A 25,841-nucleotide genomic window follows, 5' to 3' on the forward strand; every position below is an offset into this window, starting at 1 on the left:
TAAAAAGACAATAAATAAATAAATAAATAAATAAATAAATAAATAAATAAATGCAATTGCTTCTAATTATAAGTAAGTAATTGCTAGGTATATAAATAATAGAAGTTCAATTTGAAAGATTTTTACATTTCTATAAAACCTAAAATATTGTTTTAGTGCATGTTTGTTTCTGGGACTTTCTCCTTGTTATGTTGCATATTAAGCTCAGAAGTGTACTATAACTACACTTTTGCTTTAACTAGTTAAAGATTTAAAAAATGAAATAAATCAATAAACATAATAAAGATGAGTATATTATATGATTAAGCTTATTCATTTCTAAAAATATACAATGTTATTAAGTATATACAGTATAAGGTAATAACCACTTAATGACCATAATGTTAGCAGTCATCACTGATATTGCTTATATCAGAGGTCAGCAAACTATGGCCCATGGGCCAAAATGATCAGCAGCTTATTTTTGTAGATAAAGTTTTATTGAAACAGACACATTTACACATTTATTCACTTATGTGTTCTTTATAATATCTTTCATGCTGTAACAGCAGAGTTGCAACAGAGACCACATGAGTCTCAAAATCTAAAATATTATGTGACCCTTTACAGGAAAAGTTTGCTTATCTGTGGCCTAAATCCATTCTTTTACAAAAATGGTCATTTTAGTTGTCTTTCCTTCTTGAACTATTAGCTGGACTATTTCAATAAAGAAAAAATTCCGTTCATTAACTATTTGGTTACCCTGATGTGCAAATGAGCAAAAACAGTATGTATTTTATTTGCTAGTTTTAAAAATAAGTTGCTTTCTTGGCATCCTCCAGAGGCCAATGATGAATTGCATTTTTTTAATTTAAAGTGTTATTATCACCTCATTGATATGAATATTTTAGGTGTATTGTATTTCAGTTTCTTACATGTTCTGTGTTTACTGATGCTAAATTGTCCCAGTTTGGGCTATTAAAAATGTCAACTAGGCTTCCAAGTCATTTCATTATTACCCTAGTAGTTTTTGTTCTTTTGCTTCAGTATGGCAAATTGTTTCAGGCTCATAATTATGCATTGTGTCCAAGGTGTGAAATTTGCCTTTACCCAGAGGATTCTTATTTAGAAAAAGTAATACTAGAGACCACTGAGGATCTAGGGATTGTGTTAAATCAGTTTCTAGGATTCTTTCAATTGAGCTAAGGAATCTTTTTAAAATACATTATGATTACTTGTAATTCATCAAGATTACAGTCTTTTTGCTTAATATCATATATCCTATGTCTGTATCCAATTTTCTCTTTGCCCAACCTCCCTAGTTCTCAACGATACCAACATAATTACTTTTTTGGCTTCTGTCCCACAATACATACACAAAAGTTTAAAAATAACAATACCAATGAACTAAAGACACTATTTTTCCCCTTTTGGGTTGTATTCTATTCTATATGTGTGTGTGTGTGTGTGTGTGTATTAAATATTACTCGTTTTAAAATTATTTGGAATATTCTAGTTTTGTATTTTGTCACAAACTCAATTACAGAGTCAAGTTTCATATGTTGTGTCATTATCTTTACTGTCTTTGTTGATCACAGGATTTATTCATAAATCTGGCCAGTCATCTTAAGGTTTTTATTTTTCAAGTAGGACTAGGAAAGAGTGTTTGTGGTCTTTCTGTTCCCCTTGCCCTTTTCAGAAGAAATCTTTTCTGTGGGCATAAGCAATTCACCACTGAGCAGATATTAATACAGTGATTCCTGGGGATGTGTATTTTCCTCCTATTGGGTTAGCCAGACATATTGAATAGTACTGTTCTGCATAAACATAGGTCTTAAGTCAGAAATGTAGTGAGAACAAGAGTATATATTGAAAATATTATATGCTTTCTTAGCTGAATAATTTGGCCTTCTGGAGTCATGTTCTTACTTTATGCTACCATTTTAGAAAAATACTGTAATGTCGGAAATAGACTAAACAGCTTAGAAAAAATTAAAAAAAAACCCATATAATTTAGAATAGTAACAAGGGAAGTAAATACTTGATGGATCCAATGGTCTTAGCTATTGCCCCAAATAACTCTCATTCCTCATAGTCAATACAACATTTAGGCAAGGTTTTGCATATAAAAATCTTAATTCTTAGAAAGTGAAATAAAATATGTCAGTGTCAAGGTAGAATAAGAAAATGGCTGTTTAACAGCACCACAAATGCCAATAAATCACGGGGAATCTCTCTCTCCCTCACTCGCTCTCCCTAGTGGGATAAACATGGTTTGTCACATTCAGAGAATATTGTATACCATTGGAATAATCAGAATATATTGTGAGCTCCAATTTTCCATCATTTATTTTTCAGTGCCAAACAAAATAAACCTCGCCACACAGTTTAGTCATGGGTAGAAAGAGAATTAGCCTTTCAATGGGAGCTGCTGTTTTAAAAAGTAGCTCTTAGAAGTAGAAGATGGAAGGAAACAGTGCTCATATTAATGCACAATTGTTCATTGTGCTTACTACTGCTATATAGAAAAGCTTCTTTAAAAAGTTTTCATTACTGCATATTTTGCATAATGCCCATATTAAAAATCAATGTACTATTTGCCTCTGAAGATACTGTAGCTGATCTGTAAGTCACTTTGAAAGAAAACTGAACTCAATAGACAAAGACTGATTCTTCATCCATCTGACATGTCATGCCAACAAATGGGTTTTTTGTGCACTTTGTCAGGGTCTTAATCAGTGTCAAGACAGCCCCCAGCATCGACTCAGCTCTGAAAGCTCTTCTCACACTTAATCCTTCAACTTGTACATGTTGTAGAGACATTCACATGAGGCATGATAATACACATGATTTACATGGTTCTGTCAATTCTTGGATTTGTCACACATCAAAATCACAGAAGCTGAATTGTGCCCCTGTTACTGCCTAAACTACTTAGAGAGTAAGTTGCAAAGATAATACTTCTAATTGCTATGCAGAACTATTTATTGTAACTTGATGTTAGACTTTTTATAAAAAGAGGTGTTAATCCATTAGTAAAATTTTATAATAATTAGACTGTCATAATTAAAGCCTTTTGGTAAATACAGATATATGAACAAATAAAATTTTATTTAAAACTCAGCATGTTGCCTATGGATTTCAGATTAAAATTATGTGTGTATATATATGTGTGTGTGTGTATGTTTGTGTGTGTATATATATATATATATTTTTTTTTCTTTTTTTGCTACACCTGTGGCATGTGGAAGTTCTTGGATTGAACCTGCACTGCAATTGCAGCCTGCACTGCAGCTGTGGCAAAGCCAGATCCCTAACCCACTGCACCGCAAGGGAACTTCCAATAATATTTTATAAGGGAGCACAGTGACATAAAATTGAACAGTATACTTTTATTAGTTTGAAGTATAGATTGACTTGCGTCTCTCTAATAATTGACCCATGAACTTCATAGTAGATTAAATTTTTTTCTCTCTTTCTTCAGAGAAAAAAACACCCATGATGCAGGAAGAATAAAGGGACCTTTCTTTGTTCAATAGGGAAAGGATGACAGGAACAAATGCAGGGTTCTATGGTATAAAAATATAACTAAGTTATCCAGAGAAGCTCAAATAATGCCTAAAATCCTACTAGAACTGGTAGAAGAGTTCAGTTATGTGACAGGGTGTGTGTGTGTGTGTGTGTTGTGTGTGTATATACATCTTGATATGATGTTAAAATCAGAACCTTATAATTAAACATATTACATTCAGGTACTTTCTTACTAGCCATTGCATCATGGATTAAGTTGTTTAACCTCTGTGCTTCAGTTTCCTCATCTATAAAATGGAGCTTACAATAGTAATTGCTTCCTAGAATTGGGAATTATCCAACTGGGTTAAAATGTTAGGAACTCACTATAAAAGGTGGACACGTACATGAAAAGATGAAGACTGTTGGGCTAGATAGAAACAATAAATAGAAGGCAAGTAAAATGCCAGAAATGAAAAATACAATACCAGAGATGATGTCAGTCTTAATCAAAGTATATAGTAAATTGTTAAATGTGATTCACAAACATCTAAACTGATGAAAATCAAAATAAATACAGTGAACATTTAATTATACTGAGATTTTAATATACCCCTTTGCATATTTCAACAAGAGAGAAATTTTACAAGGCTATTTGCTTTCTGAGAAGTGTTCCCTCTTCCAAATTTTTTATTTAAATGCCAGGTATTTAAACTCCTCTTTCCTGTGTATCATACCCAAAGTTGCTCTGCCAGCTTTTGAACATTACTTTCCTTTTGCCTTCTGAAATGTCTAACCAGAGCCAGCTTTGCAGGGCACATCGAATAGGAAGTCAAGCGAGGCTTTGTTTGACATCCAGTTTGTCTGGCGTCTGACATTAGCATTGCTAACTACCTAATTGCTAAGTGCTACCAATTCAGATATTGTACATCATTCATGGACTCTGGAGACCACTTTATTTTTATAAGAAAGTAAGAAGAAGTATTTTATAGAGTATCAGGTATAATGAAACATACATTTGGCCATATAAATGAACTGATTTCAGATATAAACAGATACATATATACATACTGTTATATATGTTAGCAAATAAATTATAGGAAATAAAAGTTGTTAAACACTGAAGTAGTTTAATAAAGTTTGGAGTCATTTTTAGATGTTATAAATTTAATTTTTTTGATACTTAGGCTGGATTCAAATTTGAAGAAAAAGGGCTAGGATTAGATTTATTCTCAAAGTAAGATATTCAACAGGATAATAGTGAAGAGAATGCTATGCACAGAAGGAAGTCACAGAGGAAAGGGAAGACTACAACATAATATTGCAGAATAAAAAATAAAAAGGGAAGATTTAAAAATATGTAATATACACAGTGAGATTGATTTATCTAAAATCCTTCTATGTATACATGGACCTGTTGTGTACACTAAATAACTCTCAAGGTGTAAGTTTAAGGATCAAGACTTGTACAGTAGAGCTTGCCTGAACAGGTTCTGTGGAGACTGGTAGGACATGATTGACAAGCAGTGACAGGCCATAGTTTAGCAGAAGAGACCAGTCTGCATAGAGTAAGTGTGAGTGTGGAGGTCTGGATGAGGGTTTATTTGATGAGATCACACAGAAGCCTGTGTTTCTGGAGGATGAGGACAGTCCAAGAAGGAAAATTTCAGTTGGAAGGTTGGAATAAAGGCTTTGAAGCTAGAAGTTTTCCTTTTGAATTGTGGAGACAAAGTATGACATCTAAACACACTGCTTCTGTTTAATGGAAAAAAAAAAAAAGCAAGAAAGAGGAAGGGAGGGAGGAAGGAAGGAAAGTAAGAAAAAAAGAAATTGTTAAAAATTGTTGGGAGTTCCCCTTATGGCTTAGTGGTTTACAAATTGCTGTGGCTGTGGCAGGCTGGCAGCTGCAGCTCCCATTGCTGAGAACTTCTATATGTGGCAGGTACTACCCTGAAAAAAATAAAAAAACAAAGGTCAGCTCCAGAACTTGGGAGTAGATGGGATACATGCTCTACCATGGGAAACCTCCCTCAGCCTGGAAGCACTCTTGGGACCATATAATGTTTAGGTTTAGTCCAACCTAGAAGTGAAAGGATGAACTAGAGACCTTTGCAATATACATTCCAACCCAGCTATAGCTTGTGATAGATTCTATCTGCACTATTCTTAAGGAAAATCATGGCTGGTGGGAGAAGGGTATAAACATTCTGAATAACTATATATTTTGAGATCCTGACTTTTCCATCTCTAGTTATATAAGAACCCTCCAACAAATTGAATTATATTTTAATCACTCTCTGAAATAGCTACTTGCTCATATAAAAGACTCATGTTTTATTATACTAGCTAATTGCAACTTCATTGTCACCATACTTCCCAGTGAACGTGTATGTTTTCTGCAGATGGGAAAATAGGATTTCTTTTGAAGACATTGCCCTGTGTCCTTGGTGGCATATTTGGGCAAAGGCAAATGTCATAACCCAAAGGTCTCCAACAAAAGTATGCACTGCTTAGAGACATTGCCGTTGAAGAAATACGGCACTGTGGACTGCCAAGAAAATATTCAGCATCCAAATCTGAGTGAAGATTGTTTTACTTCATTGTGTTTGAAACATGCCTGTCAGAAGCCTTTCAGTACATGCATATATTTCACTGTGGGAACAAACTCTCATGCCTTTCTGCTACTACTGCTTTCTGGGAAAAAAAAAAAAAGAAATAATTAATAGAATAAAAATAGTATAAACCTTGCACCGAATGAATCTTACTCAGTCATCATTTGGCAAGTATTAATGGAGAAAATAAAAGCTGTGTTAGGCTCTATGAAACAGCAAAGAATTTTAAGACCCAGAAATTAGGTCTTAGGTATAGGTGAAGTATATAAGGTCCAGGTTAAGATGAATAGTATAGGTTAGGATATAAGAATATAGGTTAAGATTTAAGACACTTACGGAAATTTGGAAAGCAAATGGACCCAGAAATAGCTTTATCATATAGACTTTGTTTTTTAACTTTTTTTTTTTTACTTTTTTGTTTTATTTGTTTGTTTTTGCTTTTCAGGTCTGCACATGCCGCATATGGAAGTTACATAGGCTAGGGGCTAGCTGCAGGTGCAGCCGCTGGCCTATGCCACAGCTTATGGTAATGCTGGTTTCTTAACCCACTGAGCAAGGCCAGGGATTGAACAGCATCATCATGGGTGCTAGTCAGGTTCGTAACCCAGCGAGCCACAATAGGAATTTAGGAGGGGCGACTTCACGATATAAACAACCACATACCTCCTGGGTGGGAAAGCCCCACAGACTGGAAACTAACTGGTTCAGAGACTCACCTACAGGAGTGTGAGTTCTGAGCCCTGCATCAAACTCTCACGTGTGGGGATCTGGCACTGGGAGAAAGAGCCCCTGGAGCATCTGGCATTGAAGGCCAGTGGGGCTTGTGCGCAGGAGCTCCAAGGGACTAGGGGAAACGGAGACCCCATTCTTAAAAGGCACACACAGACTTTCACGTGCACTGGGTCTCAGGGCAAAGCAAAGTCTCCATAGGAATCTGGGTCAAACCTGGCTGCAGTTCTTGGAGGACATCCTGGGAGAACAGGTGTGAATGTGGCTTGTTGTGAGGGAAGGACATTGAAAGCAAAGCTCTCAGGAATATTCAGCAGTGTGCCTTTCTCTGGAGGTGGCCATTTGGGGAAAATCTGGCCCCACCCATCACTCAGCTGCTGAGAAGCCCCAGGGCAAACAACAATCCAGGTGGGATCACAGCCCCGCCCCTCAGTAAACAGGCAACCTAAAGACCCCTCAGGCACACAGCTGCCTCTAATCCCGTCTGGAGACTAAGCCCCACCCACCAGAGGGATTAGAATCAGCTCCACCCACCAGTGGGCAGGCATCAGCCCCTCCCATCAGGAAGCCTAGAGCAAGCCCCCCATACAGACTTGAGCCACAAGGGGGGCAGACACCAGAAGGAAGAGAAGCTGTAACTCTATTATTTGTAAAAAGGTCACCACGGCAGAAACCCATAAAAGGAACTCCCTACATCGTTCTTAATTTGTGCAAAGGAATGAGCAAGATTTTAACAAGTGTGTATTAACTTATTTAACATTAGAGATATAACAAAGCCCCGCCCCCTTTCCCCCGACCCCACTCCCTGCTCACACTGGCATCTCTGTGGCTCAAAAAAATAAAAAATCTCTTTTCCACACACTTCACAGTTCCATGCAGGTCAGGCAGCTCTGATTGATAGGTCTGCTAAAATAATAGATATGTATAATAAAATACTGCACCAGCTCTCACTTAAGCATAGTCATTTGGCAAAATTCCAAGTTATTAAATCTAATTCTCTGCCCGTATAACTTCCTGGCACTCACAATACATTTCTCTGGTCTATTGACTTCTCCAGATGATTATCTCACACCTCCTTATCTCTCCTCAGATCGTGGGTACTACCTTTTCACTTACCCTCATCCTCTGCTAAGGACACAGTTTTTATTTACCAAAAAAATTTAAGCAGTCAGAAGACAATTTCTACCAACTCCCAACATTGCAATTACCCACCTCAGGTATCTGTATCCATATAGGCTGTTTTTTTCCCCTTATTGTAGACAAACTGTCCACATTCCTATCTGAGGCAAGTCCCTCAATTCTGCACTGAATCTTCTCCACTACTTAAGGATGCCACCCCAGTGATTCTCATCTTTCTCTCCTATTTCATTTGTTTCCTACCCTCTACTGGGTATTGTCTATCAGGAATATGACTTTATTTCCTTCATCTTCAAAAACAGCATTTCCTGATCCCAATTATGTCATCTATTATCCCATTTCCTTGCTTCCCTTAGTAGAAAAACTCCTCAAATCATTGTGCACACTCACTATCTGCAAGGGTAGGTTGTTGCTGAAACCTACTCTAGTCAAATCTTGTTCACATACTAAACCATTATTAATGGTTAATCTAATGATCGGTTCTCTGTCCTCATCTTACTTTATCGGCAGCATTTAATACAGTTAATCACACTCATTTTAAAACACTTCTTTTCAAACATTTTCCTGGACAGTAAGATCATGTTGCTCTTCGGCCCAAATCCCATCAGAATTTCCCATTTCACTCAGAGTGAAAGCCAAATTCTTACAAGGCCAGTGTGCTAGACAGTTCATACTAGATCCTTCTGTTTCACTATAAAATACGTCTATGATTATTTTTATTCACCTAATGCATTTCAACGCTGTTCTTCCTGAGTTTCCTATTTCTATCAATTATTTTTGTCTCCAAAGTTCTTTCTGCTTTGTACTTCATACAGATTTACCTAGCCTTACTGGATTTTGTTCACAGCATCTTTTTAAGCACAAAAGATCATTAACGTGTTTTTTCCTAAAAAAAAAAAAAATGAGTGATTCTCATTCTAAGGAGAATTTTTCCTTACTGTACAGCAGTCAGCTTTTAAATTAACCATTTTATCTCTATGTAAATTTATATATAATTTTTTCTCAGTACTAGTGCAGATATTATGGCATCTTGAAGTAAGATAGAAATGTCTTCCTCCTTAAGGAAAAACATCCATGTAAATGAAGTTGACATGTAAACAAATGATTCCACTTTTGTTTAATAAGTGCTCAGGTAACCTCAAAGGGTACACAGGAGCAAGGGAAAGAATGAGTCCCTGGTCTGGGCTGGTGGGGAGGAGCCAAGGCATGCTTCCTGTGAGGAGGGTTGTTGAAAGTGATTCCTGAAGGATGAAGAGTTCCTCAGTAATAGCTGATTCCTGAGATGTGGTTGAAGTCTCCACAGGACCAAATTTGTGTTAAGTGAAGATTCAGGGTTAAGAAGGGAATTCCTGTCACGTGAAGCTGGTCAAACTCCCTGGGTTTGGAAAATTACAATTATTTATGAAGCTGCCATGACATTTAAACACTTTTGTGTGTGTGTGTGGAAATCCTTTAAAACAGCAATGAATCATAAATATATTTTGGCAATTAGGATTATGAAAATACATAGACTCTGATATTATAACTGAATTTAGGGAGAGAGGTTGCAGAACTAATTTAGCCTTATCTGAACATAGCTGTGAAATGTCAGAGTTTCAGGAATATCGATTTTATACTGGGCACTATAAAAAAAGGATAACTCATGATATGATAAGAAGTAGCATCTATTCTATTGAAATCTAATGCTTACTTATGATCTGTTCAACACATATTTTTAAAGTACATTATGCAATACATTAAAAATAATGATTTTTGAGACAAATTAAGCCATAACAGTCTCAAATCGGTTTGCCCACACAGTTAATATGTTGATTAATGTCCTGTTAGGTCTGAGACACTCATTTTTATCTCATTATTCAACTCAGTGTTTTCCCACAGCTATTGAATAAAAATGTAATTATTGCTCTAAATTATGTTATTATTAACTTTCACATGGTATTTCTTGATAAACAGCAGCACAAAATAAAGAACCATCAGGAATAATAAGAAAGTCAGAATAGAAACCATGTAAGTATGTGGAACCCTTCTCAATACTGGAAAGAAGAGAGGGTAGTGTTTTTCCTTATAGACGTACAATCTAAGAGTTTCATATTAAGGGTTTTAAACAAATATTGATGTCATCGAGCTTGCATTTGTCAAATAAAATGCAGTTGACAATAATTCCAACTATTGAATTTTCTTCTAAAAATCTGTGAATATGGGCAGTCTTTTCTCATCTGCCCTTATTTATGGATCTTGACAGAGTGATCAACACAAAGGTCATTCACCCCAATATTGCCAGATTTTCTTCTAATATCTGAAGTTTCAAAAGGAGCATTTTGGGGTGACCTTTACCTAAAACAAACACGACTTCAGAAACAGAGCTCTGGGATCAGATCTGCACCTGTGTACTTAAATGGAATACTTTCTTCTTATATCTTGTCAGAGATATTATACAATACAGAATCACAAAGCATTTTGGAATTCTCTAAAGATAATGTATCAATCTTCCGCTTGAGTTTTATAACTAAGATGGACCTTTTCAGAGTTATGCTTTTGACATTATTGTTATGCAAAATGGCATTTTCATGCATTAATCCCCAGAAGAACACTGAGTGCTACCCAGTAATGTTATCACATTCAGTAAAAGAGATTGCACCAGAGTTTGATGGCTGCAGTTTCTTTGGCTTGATTATTAAAAAGGATAAAAGTGTTAAAGCATTTCCATTTATATAGAAATGCCTGTATTTTAAGCAATTCTAACAATATGCCAAGAAGCTAATAATCTGATAAATAAGCGCCAGTGCTGAAATTCCATAGCAGCTGAGGCTCAAGGCCAAAAGGACAGCAGGGTGTAACCAAGAAAAAGACTCAGTCTTTGCTGAGTCAGTGCCCAGAGACTCAGCAAAGCACCATAGACAACAATGGGAAAGACGCAGAATAAGGTCAGCAAAACTGGAATAGAACTCCAGTCACAGAAGGGGTATTTTATGGTAGGTTAATTTAACAAAGGTTGGGGGAGATTATGTAGCTTGGACAAGATCATGCAACTAGTTGGTGGTAGAGTCTATTCAAAAAAGACTGTATGTGTAGAAAGATAGGAACCACATAACACACTGGAGGCTTGCTACAGCAATCAGAACTTAATGATGATTCAGGACTTAAGTAGATAACTAAAGACATAGTATGAGAGATCAAAATAAAATTCTGTAGTTGGAGTAACCATATGCCATGCCCAGGGGCCTTTTGTTCTAGCGTAGTTATAGCTCTTATTTTATTCTCAAAATTATCCTGAGTTGGACAATGAATTATACAGTCACCCTAGTTGTTGTGGGAGTCAAGTTTGGACTCTATTATCTGGGACCCCACAGCATCTAAGGTCTGCTTCTGACTGCCAACTCTACTGAAGCAATTCTGCAAGGAGTTCTTTATGCATCTGTGCCTTAATGTCTGGTCTCCTCATAGGTAATCCTTTGTTCCCTAACCATGCTTTATCCTAAATCCTTCTGAACCTAAGGGTCAAAGATGGTCCCTTAGATCCTAATGCCAACAACGTATTCATTCCCATTTAAATAGAGCCACTGACTCCCTGACCCTTGGCTTGAGATCCTGGCTGATCCCCACCTCAGTACTTGTACCACCCATTTTAAAGTTAGTGCTCTGCTTATACTCTCTGTCAGTCTCTCCTCCTTCTCAACTCTGTTCTTTCTCTGTAACACAACATAAATGGTTGGTATCTTTGTTGACTTGGAGATTTTTGAAAATTCATTCGGAGGCAACCCAGGCAGAACTGATCCCTATGAGGAAGATAGTGTGGGAGAAAAAGAACAGTCATTAAGCAACGTGGGCTCAAATCCTCACCCTGTCATCAAGCCAGTGTGTGATGTGGCAGAGTACACAAACTCTCTGGTCCCCAAATGAGAGTGCTGAGCTAGACCATATTTTCTTAAATATACGTGTATATCTCTTGTACTTCTGTAGTCACAGTGCATCACTGGGAGGTACCAATAAGCACCCCCCAAACTGGGACTAAACCACACAGGTAATTTCAGTGTTATAGGAGAAGAAAATACACAATTAGGGTGAAGCAGATTTTCCTAAAGTAGTTCTACCTACACATATTCATGGGATTTTACAGCAAGGAAAGTAAATCTTGCTTCTCCCTATTAGAATAAACTTATTGGATAATGAGATAGGATGTGTCATATCAATAACAGACTTTGTACTTCATCAGTAGATCTCACCAAGAATAAAGGCATAGAAACAACCTTGGTATAAGGTTCTCAATGAATTTTTGGTAACTTTGTTCTATTCTATTTCTGCTCATCTGTGTTATTCATAGCACTCAACTTGCCACAACTAGATAAAGTATAAATTCTTAAAAAAGTATTTTCAAGATTGAAAATTTGAAGAAGTCAATCAACTTACTATTCTCCAGTGAGGACAAAGTACTGTTTAGAGCCTCCTGGGCTCTGAAATGTCACAGAGAACTGTAGGTATGACCCAACCAGGGAAGGAAGTTTTTCTGAAAGCATATTGTCCTGTTATCTGTCTAACATTTCCATAAAGTTAATTCAGCCATGTGATAGGGGAAAAGAAAACTGAAAATTCAGGTTTTAAAAAATGAGGTGATATACAGAGAGGTATTTTATGACTTTAATTTTTGATTACTTAAGAACTTCCCTATGTTCACATAAATTGACATAAACATAGAACTTAAATTTCTTTTGATGCCTATTATGTTTGAAATTAGTCTAGCTTTAATGTTACATATCCTTAGAATTAAAATACAAGCTACTTAAACATGTGAACAGTACTGGGATGGAGCTGACTTTTCTGAAGTCCATTATGGAAAGAGTAGTCTCTTGGCCCCCTCTTTTTTATTAACCTGGAGTTGTCATGTAGTTAAATACCAATCTCACTTATTACATACAATTTGACTTAATACTTGGGCTTTTTGCATGTACTAAAAAGGCTTATCTCTTGTTTGTGTCAGCAGTGTGGACATAAGTGTCAAGAAAAAGAGAGCATATTTCTTTTGAAATGTGCTTCTGATCATAAGCATCTTCATCAACTTAAGGGCAATTATCCTCACATTGATATTTGAATTCTAGCCATAGAAACTTCAGGAGAAGTTAGTTTTCACTTTCTTTCTTCAATTATCCAAGAGGACCTACTCAGTCATGCTGCTAGAAAATAATTCCAAAAGACTTCAATCTGCTTCAAAAAAATTAATTCATTCTCAAATGAAAAATTTCAGTCCTTGAGGAAATCTAAAGAATAAATTATAGAAAGTAGTAAAACAATAGAAATGATAATACTCATTTGAGTGCTTATATGTTACATTTTAATGCCAGATTGCTTTATACCCACATCTGTTTTATCTAAAGGATTTCCATACATATGGTGAAATTTCTTCCTTTCCCTCCAGATGTACATTTCCAGGTAACCTGAGCAGAAGTTTACAAACATAGCTGCATGTCAGAAACCGTGAAAGATTTTTAAGTAGATTTTAGAGGCCCATCCCGTATTTACATATTCAAGCATTTGAAGATTACTGTTTCTAACTGATCTCAAAATTTAAATCATTATAACTCATTGAATGTTTTATCTTTTTATACTCAAGGCTAGTCTGCTCCTGTTCAAAACAAACCAAAAACCAAACTAACAAAACAAAATCTTATGTAAGGTCTATAGAGCAGTGGATTCTGGTGAGAAATTAGAAGAAACATAGGAAGTTCTATTGAGTAGATGTAGACGTCTAGTTCAAGGCAACAAGGCTATCTTTAATATCTCAGATAGATGCCTGGGGGCAGCCAAGCACCTGTCACAGTTTCTTCACACATGCACAGTCAAAGATGGCACAAAAACAAAGTTCTCCAGCCATAATTGCCCATGGCCTGGCTCCATCTTTATGTTCCCACACTTAGCTGCTTCACTGATCTCGCAACAAGCATTTAAATGTGAGCTGCAAAAGTTTTGAACAGTATCTAAGAAAAGAGGGAGAAGATCCAGGAGAAAGCCATTCTCCTTATTTCTGGATAAAAATCTTAGTATTTGTGGATACATAAGTATGGATAAGCAACTAACAACAATAACAAAATGTAGCAAAGAAATAGGGTTCTTCAACTAGTTCTTTGCATAATAAAAAGTACCTGTTGAATCTATATATTGGAAGACTAAAACACTTAAAAACGGTTTCTTCAGTAAATGGTAAGTTTCATACCATAATTACTTTTAAATTTCCATAAAGCAACAGAAATTAATCTCTCTTAAATAAGAAATGCATGATTAAAAAAAAAAAAAAAGAAATCCACGATAACAGGTGGAAATGAAGAGGAAACTAGATGAGAAATATGAAACCGAAATATAGTTAATGAGATGAGTAAGGAATATTATGAAACAAAATAAGCAGCCATATATTTTGAAATAGCAGCATTAATGATCAGAATCAATAAAAGAGATAAAAGAAATAGTTGAAGATTTTAGAAGCCAATCATTAAAGAATAAATGTTTTGTTTATTTTTGGCATAAATTAAAACAAAAGTTATATTCAAAGATAAAAGAAAATTACCCTGAGTTTAAGAGGCACACTAGACAGCATAAAATATTAATAATGATAGCCCAGCCTTGAGAAAACTACCGAATATTAAAGACATTTTTATATTAAATATTAAGAGCACATCCAGTCTGAATGAACAAAGTTGCTTGCACGATGAAATAATTTAACCTCTTTGATTAGTCATTGGAACACTAACTACCATAGGATGGAATAAAGAATTCTGAGTAAAAGAGATTTTGACCCAGGTGTTCCTTACCCAATATAGTTGATTAACAATTCATTAATACATGTAAAGGGGAAAAAAGTTACACTTGTAGAAACACATTACAGAAATTTAATAATGGGAAAAAATTTAAATATACTAGGTTGATATACTTGATATATCACACATATATAAAGGATTTGAATAATATAATTTACTGATTAGCTATATCAAACTGTTATGTCTGAAAAATAAAGTATACACTTTTCAAACACCTATAGAAGATATTTTAAAAATTCATTATATACTAGGTCCTAATTAAAATCTAAATATATTAAAAGGAAAAAGCACATATTCAACACATAATTTTCCATTAAATCCATGAAATAAAATCAAAATTTAGTAACAAAGCAGAAAAAATATAGCCACTTAGGAATTTAAAAATACTATTACAATTACATTTGAATTAAAGATTTCAAAGGATATCAAAGCCGATATAACAGACCATCTAGAAACTCATGACAGTGAGAAAACTACATCACAATTTATACAATGTGTCAAACCCAAAGTCACAGGAAAATTAATAACACTAAAAACATAATACAACTACAAATAAATATATCGTTAAGTAATTATTATTATAGTATCATCCAAATAATGCATATATTTTTTGTCTTTTTAGGGCCGAACTCATGGCATATGGAAGTTCCCAGGATAGGGGTTGAATCAGAACTGTAGTTGCTGGCCTACAGCACAGGCATGCCAGCACCGGTTCCTTTAACCCACTGAGCGAGGTCAGGGCTCAAACCCTCATCCTCATGGGTGCTAGTCGAGTATGTTACCACTGAGCCACAACGGGAACTCCTGCATATTATTATACAATGTGTATTATTTATCATGGCATATATTATTTTATAACAAACAACATATATCAGATTATATAATATTCTACATATTAATATTGAGTATCCAATGTAAAGGCTGTATAAAGGATACAATAAATTTAGAGACAGTAGTAGAAGAAGGAATATAGGTAAATTTAAAGGTTAATAAATTAGAAAAAACCTCTCATTTATAAATTCGAGGGTGAATTTTTGAAGAGTTTTTTTTTTAAAGTGATAAATATCTAGTAAGAGACCTTAGCAAAAATGAAATTACAATGTTACAAATTAGAAAAAGGACATAAACACTCATGTTTAGATATTTTCTTTAAAAAGTATCTTTGGATGAATTTTCTAAGAATATATGTATCAATATAACTGACAGAATTTTAACAAAATATAGCTTAAAGGGAATTTAAACAAATTATCAAAGAACTACTGCCAAGAAAAGAATTTGACTGAGAAAGCTTAAGTACATTCATCGCACATTCAAGAATAGGTCAATTACTAGGTTTTTAAACAATTTCCTGAAAATGTACTTTAAAAAAAAAAGTATTTCAAGTAATTTTAAAAAGTCAGTATAATTCTGAAATTTAATCCAAGAATTTTAACATGGAAAATGTCAAATGCAGACCATTCTTACAAATATTAGCAAAAATATAAATATTTACAAAGCAAATTCATCATTACAATATCCATTGGATATTTAACACATGTACATATTTTTGTTGACATTTCTGATCTTTTCCTTAGAAAAAATTCCTGGAAGTGAAACTTCACAGTAAAATGATAAGATGTTTCATAGATTCTGAATATAACATTCTTTCCAGAAAGTTTGTACTAATATACACTCTCACTAGGTACAAGTATGCCTGACAGAAACACTGGGAATTGAGTTTCTTTTTTAAAAATAGATTTTATTTCATACTGAAAGTATAGCATCCATAAAATTTTCCATAAGGTTATTCATTTCACCATAGGGAATTTTCATAAGGGAAAGACTGAGGAATTTCTATTTCTTCCCCAGACAAGTAATTTCAATTTCCCTTTAAGGTAGCCCAAACTTACAATTTCTCAGATGACAGTTTTCCCTTTTTATTGGTTTTCTCTTATTCTGGAAATCTCTTCCAGAGATGTTACATGATTGCTGAACTAGCTGTCATCTTCTACATATGATTCACTATTTCTTAAAATCAGGCATTGTAACCATATTGTGTATCTAAACCTTTATGTTTATTACCAAAGAGGACATCTTGACATGGTAGAAAGAACGTGACCTCTGCCTTGGGCAAAGAGCTCCAGGCCCTCCTTTTGCACAGTAAGGCTAAATTTTCGGAAGCTGAGCTTCCATAATTCAAGGATCATTGTGAAGATCACAGAATGATAAGAAGGTACCTAGAAACTAACATTAATTAGCTACTGAACACTATCTTTTGTTTATGATGTTTGAGGAAAAGAGCTAAAAATACTAGGTATCATTTAGAACTAAAATAATCCCCACCTAGCCCTTAGGTAAATTGAAAGATGAAAATGAGTCGTACTTTGAAGGTGTAAACAGCAGTGGACTCTGCAATTCAAAATTCCTTCACTTCTGTCTTAAGGGAATCTTTCTCTAGGAAAACAACACAAATTAAGACACTTTAACAAGTGAAATGATTACTGAATCATGTACACCATTCCTGTAGGTGGTTGCCTGATTTTATGTTGAGCGTTATACCAAACCTTCATTGGAACTGACTTTCTTTAAAAAGGAGCCTGTCGAAAGGAGACTATCAAGTTACTTCTCGAATGACATAGGCCTGTAAAGAGACAGGTTCCTATTCCAGATTCTTCTTGTCCTTTCTAAAAAGTCCAAGAGTATAAGGCTTAACAGTATTTCTGTGGTGGCCCAAAGACTGAAATGAAAAGAGTTATTTTCTGAACCACACATACTGTTAAAATCCAGGAGATTTCATCAACAGTGATAGTCTTAATGAATGTTAAAAGGAAGGAATGGGATTGTGAATAATTTTGACACCATCTTGTCTTTCATCAGTTGCAGCTAATCTTTTGAAAGGTTTTCTATTTTTGACCTACATTCATACAGACCCTGCTGTTTGACAAAGCTTCTTTTCAAGTCTGATTCACAAGAGCATTGCAGGGACTCCAAGCCTTGGAGGTGATTCTCCTAGAAATATAAAAGTTCCCTTTGGATAATTAACCACTGCCACAGGAAACTTGAAGTACCTAGAAATCTGACTTTCCAGGACAACATCACTCTATTGGAAGAGTTGAGGAAACAAAGCCCTTCTCCCAGCATGCTCTTCACTGAAAACTGAAGTCAGTATCCTGTGGGGAAGAATCAATGCATCAGTGGGATTCCAGAAACCTAAGACAAACATTGGGAAACAAGATGCAATTACTGTATGTCTAAACTAACCTCAGAAAACAAAATACTGATGTTCGAATTAACCTGCAAATGGTCTTTATCACAAGATTCAGTTGTAAAATGGTGAACTTATGAACCAAATATTTGGTTCCTTAAAATATGCCTGTTTTATGATTCTGTTTCTGAGTCACCATGCTCTAATTCCCTCCTTATATTTCTTATGCGCAGGGTCCACCTTTAGTGTTACCTCTTTTCTCAACAACTGCCCTCTCTGAATTCTCATTTTTTATACCATTTAAATATGAATGCGATACTTCATCCCGCTTTAATGTTGTCATAATTATCTGGAGACACCAATAGCTTATCTTATCACCAGATAACAGACAAATTAATATTTAGTATAGCATACACCTGGGATTCTATAGGTTGAATGTAAGAATGAAACTTTGAGACTGCTATTCCTTATTTCATGACCCACATTACAGATGTTTCCTAGTTTCTCTCCATAGGTTTCCAAGGAGATGTCCTCTGTTGGATGGCTCTGGTTAACAACCAAATCCAACCGTTCCACCAGAGATCTTCCTCTTTTATCATTTAAATATATTAAATATATATCATTTAAATATATTATATTATATTAAATATATATCATTTAATGATATATATTAAATATATATCATTTAAATATATTATATTATATTAAATATATATCATTTAAATATATCTTCCTCTTATCATTTAAATATATAAATATATATCATTTAAATATATTAAATATCATTTAAATATTTAAAAAAATTTAAATATTTTTTATGTGTGATTTCTTTTGAAATGAGTCTTTTGCCCCGACAAAACCTAAGTAAAGCCAACAAAGCCTCCAGAAGCAATCACCTACTTTTCTTTTAGAAGTTCCAACTGATATTTCTTCTTCTTTTTTTTTAGGGCCTCACTTGTGGCATATGGAAGTTCCCAGGCTAGGGGTTGAATTGGAGCTGTAGCCACCAGCCTACACCACAGCCACAGCCACGCAACTGTGAGCCACATCTGCGACCTACATCACAGCTCAGGCAACGCGGCGTCCTTAACCCACTGAGCGAGGCCAGGGATGGAACCCACATCCTCATGGATACTAGTTGGGTTCATTGACCACTGAGCCATGAAGGGAATTCCCCAACTGATATTTATTTCTATATTCCTATTCAATAGATGGGTAGTACTATTTTTGAATTTTCAGCCTTAAATATTTTACCAATCAGGAGACAGAAATCACACCAATTGTCTCACCAGAGAAAATTTCACATAAAGACACTTTGCTGTGCAACAGAAATTTAAGAAACATTGTAAATCAACTATACTTTAATAAAAAATTAAAAAAAAGAATTGTTGACTGAGTATAAAGAATTTTTTGGTTGGTAACTGCAAAGGCAAAAAAGAAAACTAAGTTATCAAAGGAATAGAGACTAAAAGAAACAGCTACCAACCATACATCTGTTGGAACAAAGAGAGGAGGTTTGAATCTTTAGAAGTTTGGAAGAGGGGCCCCAAAGGGCTGGGACTCTAAACTTAGAGGAAGTGGTGGCAGCAGAGTGATGTGTCTCTGAAGGCCCTTGCAGTATCACCAGTTCTGTACTAAAACTACTAAGCTGGTACAACCACTATGGAGAACAGTATGGAGGCACCTTAGAAAACTACACATAGAACTACCATATGACCAAGCAACCCCACTCTTGGGCATGTATCTGGACAAAACTTTCCTTGAAAAAGACACATGCACCCTCATGTTTACTGCAGCACTATTCACAATAGCCGAGATATGGAAACAACCCAAATGTCCATCAACAGACGATTGGATTAGGAAGATGTGATGTATATACACAATGGAATACTATTTAGCCATAAAAAGAACAAAATCATGCCATTTGCAGCAACATGGATGGAACCAGAGACTCTCGTACTGAGTGAAGTCAGTCAGAAAGAGAAAGACAAAATACCATATGTTATCACTTATATCTGGAATCTAATATATGGCACAAATTAACCTTTCCACAGAATAGAAAATCATGGACTTGGAGAATAGACTTGTGGTTGCCAAGGGGGAGGGGGAGGAAGTGGGATGGATGGGGTGCTTGGGGTTAATAGATGCAGACTATTGCCTTTGGAATGGATTAGCAGTGAGATCCTGCTTTGTAGCACTGGGAACTATGTCTGGTCACTTATGATGGAGCATGATAATGTGTGAAAAAATAATGTATACATGTATGTGTAACTAGGTCACCATGCTGTACGATAGAAAATTGACAGAACACTGTAAATCATCTATAATGGAAAAAAATAAAAATCATTACCTAAAAAACCCTACAAACTGGATTCAACCAGAGTGATAAACTGCTGCTGAGGTGACGAGTATTAGTATTTATTGTCACCGTTATGTAAGAGGAAGATTTTGTTTTCTTACATTCTCCATCTCTCCATTCTGCTGCCTATTTCCTGACACTCCTTTCTACTCTCTCCACCCCATACACAGCATACACAATAGAGTTGCATCATTATTTTAGTTTCACCCAGAGTTTCAGTGTTTAGATTACTCAATCTATGTAAATACATTCACAGATGAGTCACGTAATGGACCATGATTACTTAGGAAAGCAAAACATATATTCCCTGGAGTTAATCATTTCTGGGCATTTTGTCTCTGCTTGCTTGCTTTTCAGTGCACTTCTTGCTAATGCATCCCCACCCCCTGGCACGCGCGCACGCGCGCACGCTCACACACACACACACACACACACACTCAGTAGACAAACTCATCAGGTGATAGAACTTTTCCTTCGATGTGTCCTTGAGTGTTCCCACTCCATTTGATGTGATTGTTCTCCAGTCTGCAGTGCTGCTGTCCTCCTAGGAGCTTCTGTCACCATTGTCACCTGTAAGTGTGGTTCTGCTTTTGTATGTGGACTAGGTTTTATTCTTTTTGGTTGATTCCCTTATTTTTAAATGGAACACATCTTCAAATCATTTCTCTAGAGAGGGACTGTGGCAGGTAAATTTTGGCAGGTAAATTTTTGAGAACCTAAATATCTGAACAGCTGGGCTGGGTTTGGACTTTAACAAATCATTTTCCCTAAGAATTTTGAAAGCATTTTCCATAATCTTCCAATTCCCAGTGTGGCTATTGAATAACACCATTTGGATTCTCGATTTTACGTATGCAATCTGTTTATATTCTTTGGGGGGGCTTCTGGCATCCTGGATTTTCTACCAGCATTTTTAAATTTCATGATGATATGTGTTGAGGTGGTTTTATTCCCCCCTCTTTTTTCCTAAGTCTTCACTGGACTTTTCAGTATGGAAACTCATGGCCTTTAGTCCCAGAAATTTTTATTTTATTGTTTCTCTGGTAACTACAGTTCTCCTATATTTTATTTGGTCCCACCTCCTGGAACTCCTATTATCCACATACCAAACCTCTTAAAATAATTATGTAATTTTCTCCCATATTTTAAATCTGTCATTTTAGTCTAGCTTTTGGGAGATCTTTTCCACTATGTTTTTCAACTTCCTATTTCCTTTAAAACATTTTCTTTTTAATTTTTGAATTCCAAGGGGTTTTTTTTTTGGAGTTTTTTTGAATGTTACTTTATATAACATTTTCTCTCATAGATTTTTAAAAAAATCTTCCTATAGCTCATAATCCTAAGCTTTTACATTTTTAAAACTTTTCTACCTACATATTTATATATCCTTTTCAGCTCCCTGTTTCCTCTGAGTTGCTTTTTTCTTTGTTTGGTTTGATTTTTGTTTTCTGTCTTAAAAGTTTACACCAAGAGTCTAGCACATTTCAAAGGTGGTTAATGTTTGAGAACAAAGCACTTAGTAGCTGGTTAGAAAATCTGAAATCCCCCGGTAGTCTTCCCTGGAGAGTGATTTAAGGAGATACTGCTGTTTTGTTAGGAGTAGATGAACATCTTTTCTTTTGTTCCAGCCTCCCATAGGGGAAGACAGGCAAGGTTCTTAGAGGCAAGTTGAGGGAACAGGCAGGGACTCTCACTGGAATCCTTGGAGTTCCATACAGCCTTTCTCCTAGCTTCCAAGCTCCTCTTCTCCTCACTCCAAGGGTGGTCTTGGTATTTGAGGTTCATGATACTGGTTCAGTTTTTCTTTACAGTAAGCCTCTAACTATACAGGAGCAGAAAGGGATCTAGATCACTACTTTTATTCAGCCTTTTAGGCATCATCATGTTTTCAATCCTACACTTTTCCATATAGCAGTGCCAAGAATCTTTAACTCCTGGGACTTTCAAAGGTACTGAGACATAAATGGGATTCCTTAATGTTCTGTTAAATTAATGACCACAGATGCATTTGCTTCCAAACTATTAATATTTTGTTGACATTAATTTTATGCTTATTATCGATGTTTCTATTTTCTATGCCTCTGTTAATTTTTACTTTAACCCACTATTTTCATTATAGTGAAGATTTTGGAGAAGCAGGGATAAAATAAATGTTCAACCCAGCATCCTCAACAGAATTCTCAGTTTGATTTATTTAATGATCATTGTTTTATTAACTGTTTCTTTGTTTTAAATTATGTTTAGAAGTTTATGTTTTTTACCAAAATTTCAAATGTGCATATAAATATGGGAATATTTAATAGTGTGGTCCAATGAATTATTGTCTTTTCTATATTATGCAAAGTTACGACCATATTTGTGTAAGTTTATTTCTTAAATCTATTATGTTCCATTTATCTATAATATGTCCATTTTTACACCAATACTATACTTTTCTGATTACTGTAGCTTTGTAAAATGATTTGAAATCAGGAAGTATGGGGCTTCTTGCTTTGTCCTTTTTTCCCCAAAGATTATTTTGGCTATTCATGGACATTTGTGGTTCCATATAAGTTTTAGATGGTTTTTCTCTTTCTATGAAAGATTCCATTGAGATTTTGGTAAGGATTGCATTGAGTTTGTAGTCATTTTGAGTAATATGGACATTTTAACAATATTAAGTCATTTGATCCATGAACATAAGATGCCTTCCATTTATGTCTGTTTAATTTCCTCTCAACAATGTTTTTTAATTTTCAGTATATAAATCTTTTGCTCCCTTGGTGATGCTTATTCCAAGTATTTTATTGTTTTTGATATATTGTAAATGAGTTTGTTTTCTTAACTTACTTTACAGATTGTTTGTTGTTAGTACATAGAAATACAATTGATTTTTATGTGTTGAGTTTGTGTCCTAAAAATTTTCTGAATTTTTAAATTCATTCCAACAGTGGTGTGTGTGTGTGTGTGTATAATTTAGGGTTTTCTACATATAAGGTCACATCATCTATAAACAAAGATAATTTTACTCTTCCTTTCCTATTTGATTGCCTTTTATTTTTTATTCTTGTCTAATTGCTTTGGTTAATGCTTCCAGTATAATGTTGAATAAAAGTGGCAAGTGGTGTGTTCTTGATCTTAGAGGAAGGCTTTCAGTTTTTAATCATTGAATGTGATGGTAACTGTGGATTTTTCACTTATGATTTTTATTATGTTGAGGTAATTTCTTTTTATTACTATTTTTTGAGTGTTTTCTCATATCATGAAAGGCTACTAAATTTTGCCAAAGGCTTTTTCTGCATGATGAGACAGTTATGTGGTTTTGACCATTGGTTCTGTTAGTCTGGTTTAGTACATTATTTGATTTTCTAATGTTGAACCATTTTTGCATCCCAGGCATAAGTCCTACTTGGTCATGGTGTATAATCCTTTTAATGTGCTGTGGAATTTGGTTTGCTAGTATTTTGTTGAGGATTTTGCACATAAAAGTACCAGAAATATTGGCCTGCAGTTTTCTTTTCTTATAGTGTTTTCTTAGGCTTTGGCATCAATGTAATTCTGGTTTCATAAAATTGGTTTGAAAGTGGCCCTTTTTTCAGTTTTTTATTTTATTTTATTTTTTTTGAAGAGTTTGAAAGTATTGGCACTAAATCTTCTTAAATATTTGGTAGAATTCCCCAGTGAAGCCATCTGTCCTGGGCTTTTCTCTATTGGGATATTATTTATTACAAATTCAATCATTTATTCTAGATATGTTTTAAATTTTCTATTTACTTATTACTTAATCTTAATAGATTGTATATTTCTAGAAGTATATTCATTTCTTCTAGTTCATTCAATTTTTTGGCATATAGTTATTCATACCTGTGTCATGATGCTTCTAATTTCTGTGGCATCAGCTTTAATGTCTCCTCTTTCATTTCTGAATGTATATTTACTTGACTCTTCTCTCTTCTGTCCCTAGTTAATCTAGCTAATCATTAAAAGATAAACTCCTAGTTTTGTTGATTTTTTGATTATTTTTCTAATCTTTTTCTCATTCATTTCTGCTTTACTTTTAATTATTTCCTTCCATCTGCTAACTTTGGGCTTAGTTTGTTCTTCTTTTTCTCATTGATTAAGGTATAACTTAGGTTAATTGAAGATGTTTTCTCTTTTTTAAATTGAGATAACATTGGTTTATAACATTGTATGAGTTTCATGTTCACAGCATTATAATCAACTTCTGTATACACTACAGAATACTCTCAAACCTTTTCAGTGAATTTTTTAGTTCACGTATTTTATTCTTTAGCTCCACATTTTCTATTTGGTTCTTTTCATTTTTTTTTCTGTATCTTTGTTGATATTCTCATTTTGTTTATGCATCATTTTCTGAGCTCATGGAGTACCTATATGATGGTTATTTTAAAATTTTTATTCATATTTTTCCTTTTCTTTAGGATCAGTTTCAGGAAATTTATTTTGTTTCTTTGTTTGAGCCATATTTCCTTGTTTATTTTTGTGTCTCATAACTTTGTGTTAGGAGCCACACATTTGAAAAAATAGCTACCTCCCTTAGTCTTTACAAATAGGCTTCATCAAGAGAAAGGCCCTCACTAATTAATCTGGCTAAAAATTCTGGGGGGGGGGGAGGCTATGAAGTCATTTTGAGGGAGATGCAATTTCTCTAGTCTTATACAGGTATTTCTCAATTAGAGGGACTTGCTAGTTTCTTTATCAGGAGTTTATGTTCTCTTACTTCCCCTGATGTTTGCCTTCAGCACTGCACGACTCTGGCTCTCTAACTAAAAGTCCTCCTACTCTCCCTTGTTCTTAGTGAACACCAGGTATCCAAAGTGTTTGGGCTTCTTATTAGCACACTGAGTTAGGCAGGACAGATACTAGTCCCTTGGGTAGGCCTCCAAAAAGTTGGAGGGCTGAAAACATGCTCCATTCATCTCCCTCCCTCCAAAAGGTGAAGCATCAAGTTGTGCAACTTTTTTTTTCTTTTGTAACTTTTTTTTTCTTTTGTATCAAGCTATGCCAGCCCCAGCAACTGCCCTCTGCTATTCTTTGTTCTCAGCATCCTCAGATACCCAAATTATATCAATTCAATCAGCACTTCCAATGAGGCAAGACAGAAACTCATCCCTCAGGCAGCCCTCCAAAAAGCTGAACACTGGATGCAATAGTAAGATATAAGACCAGATACTGTAATACTCTTAGAGGAAAACATAGGCCAAATACTCTCTGACATAAATGACAGCATCTTCTCAGATCCACCTCTTAGAGTAATGACAATAAAAACAAAAATAAACAAATGGGACTTAATTAAACTTAAAAGTTTCTGCACAGCAAAGGAACCCCTAAACTAAACGAAAAGACAACCCACAGAATGGGAGAAAATCTTTGCAAATGAAGTGACTGACAAGGAATTAATCTCCAAAATTTATAAACAGCTGCTACAGCTCCATACCAAAAACACAAACAACCCCATCAAAAAATGGACAGAAGATCTAAACAGACAGTTCTCCAAAGAAGACATACAGATGTCCAAAAAACACATG

General features: G+C 34.9%; 1 long non-coding RNA gene across 1 annotated transcript in view; it reads left to right on the top strand.

Annotated features, from left to right (window-relative positions):
* Positions 1-20,735: 20,735 nt before the first annotated feature.
* LOC125122201 (uncharacterized) overlaps positions 20,736-25,841 on the top strand; it is a 119,552-nt gene continuing 114,446 nt past the window's right edge. Inside the window, exon 1 of the long non-coding RNA XR_007133727.1 lies at positions 20,736-20,885. This is a non-coding gene — a long non-coding RNA (uncharacterized LOC125122201). The remainder of the gene's footprint in view (positions 20,886-25,841) is intronic.

Source organism: Phacochoerus africanus, chromosome 3, assembly GCF_016906955.1.
Source record: "Phacochoerus africanus isolate WHEZ1 chromosome 3, ROS_Pafr_v1, whole genome shotgun sequence".
Classification (NCBI taxonomy): Eukaryota; Metazoa; Chordata; class Mammalia; order Artiodactyla; family Suidae; genus Phacochoerus; species Phacochoerus africanus.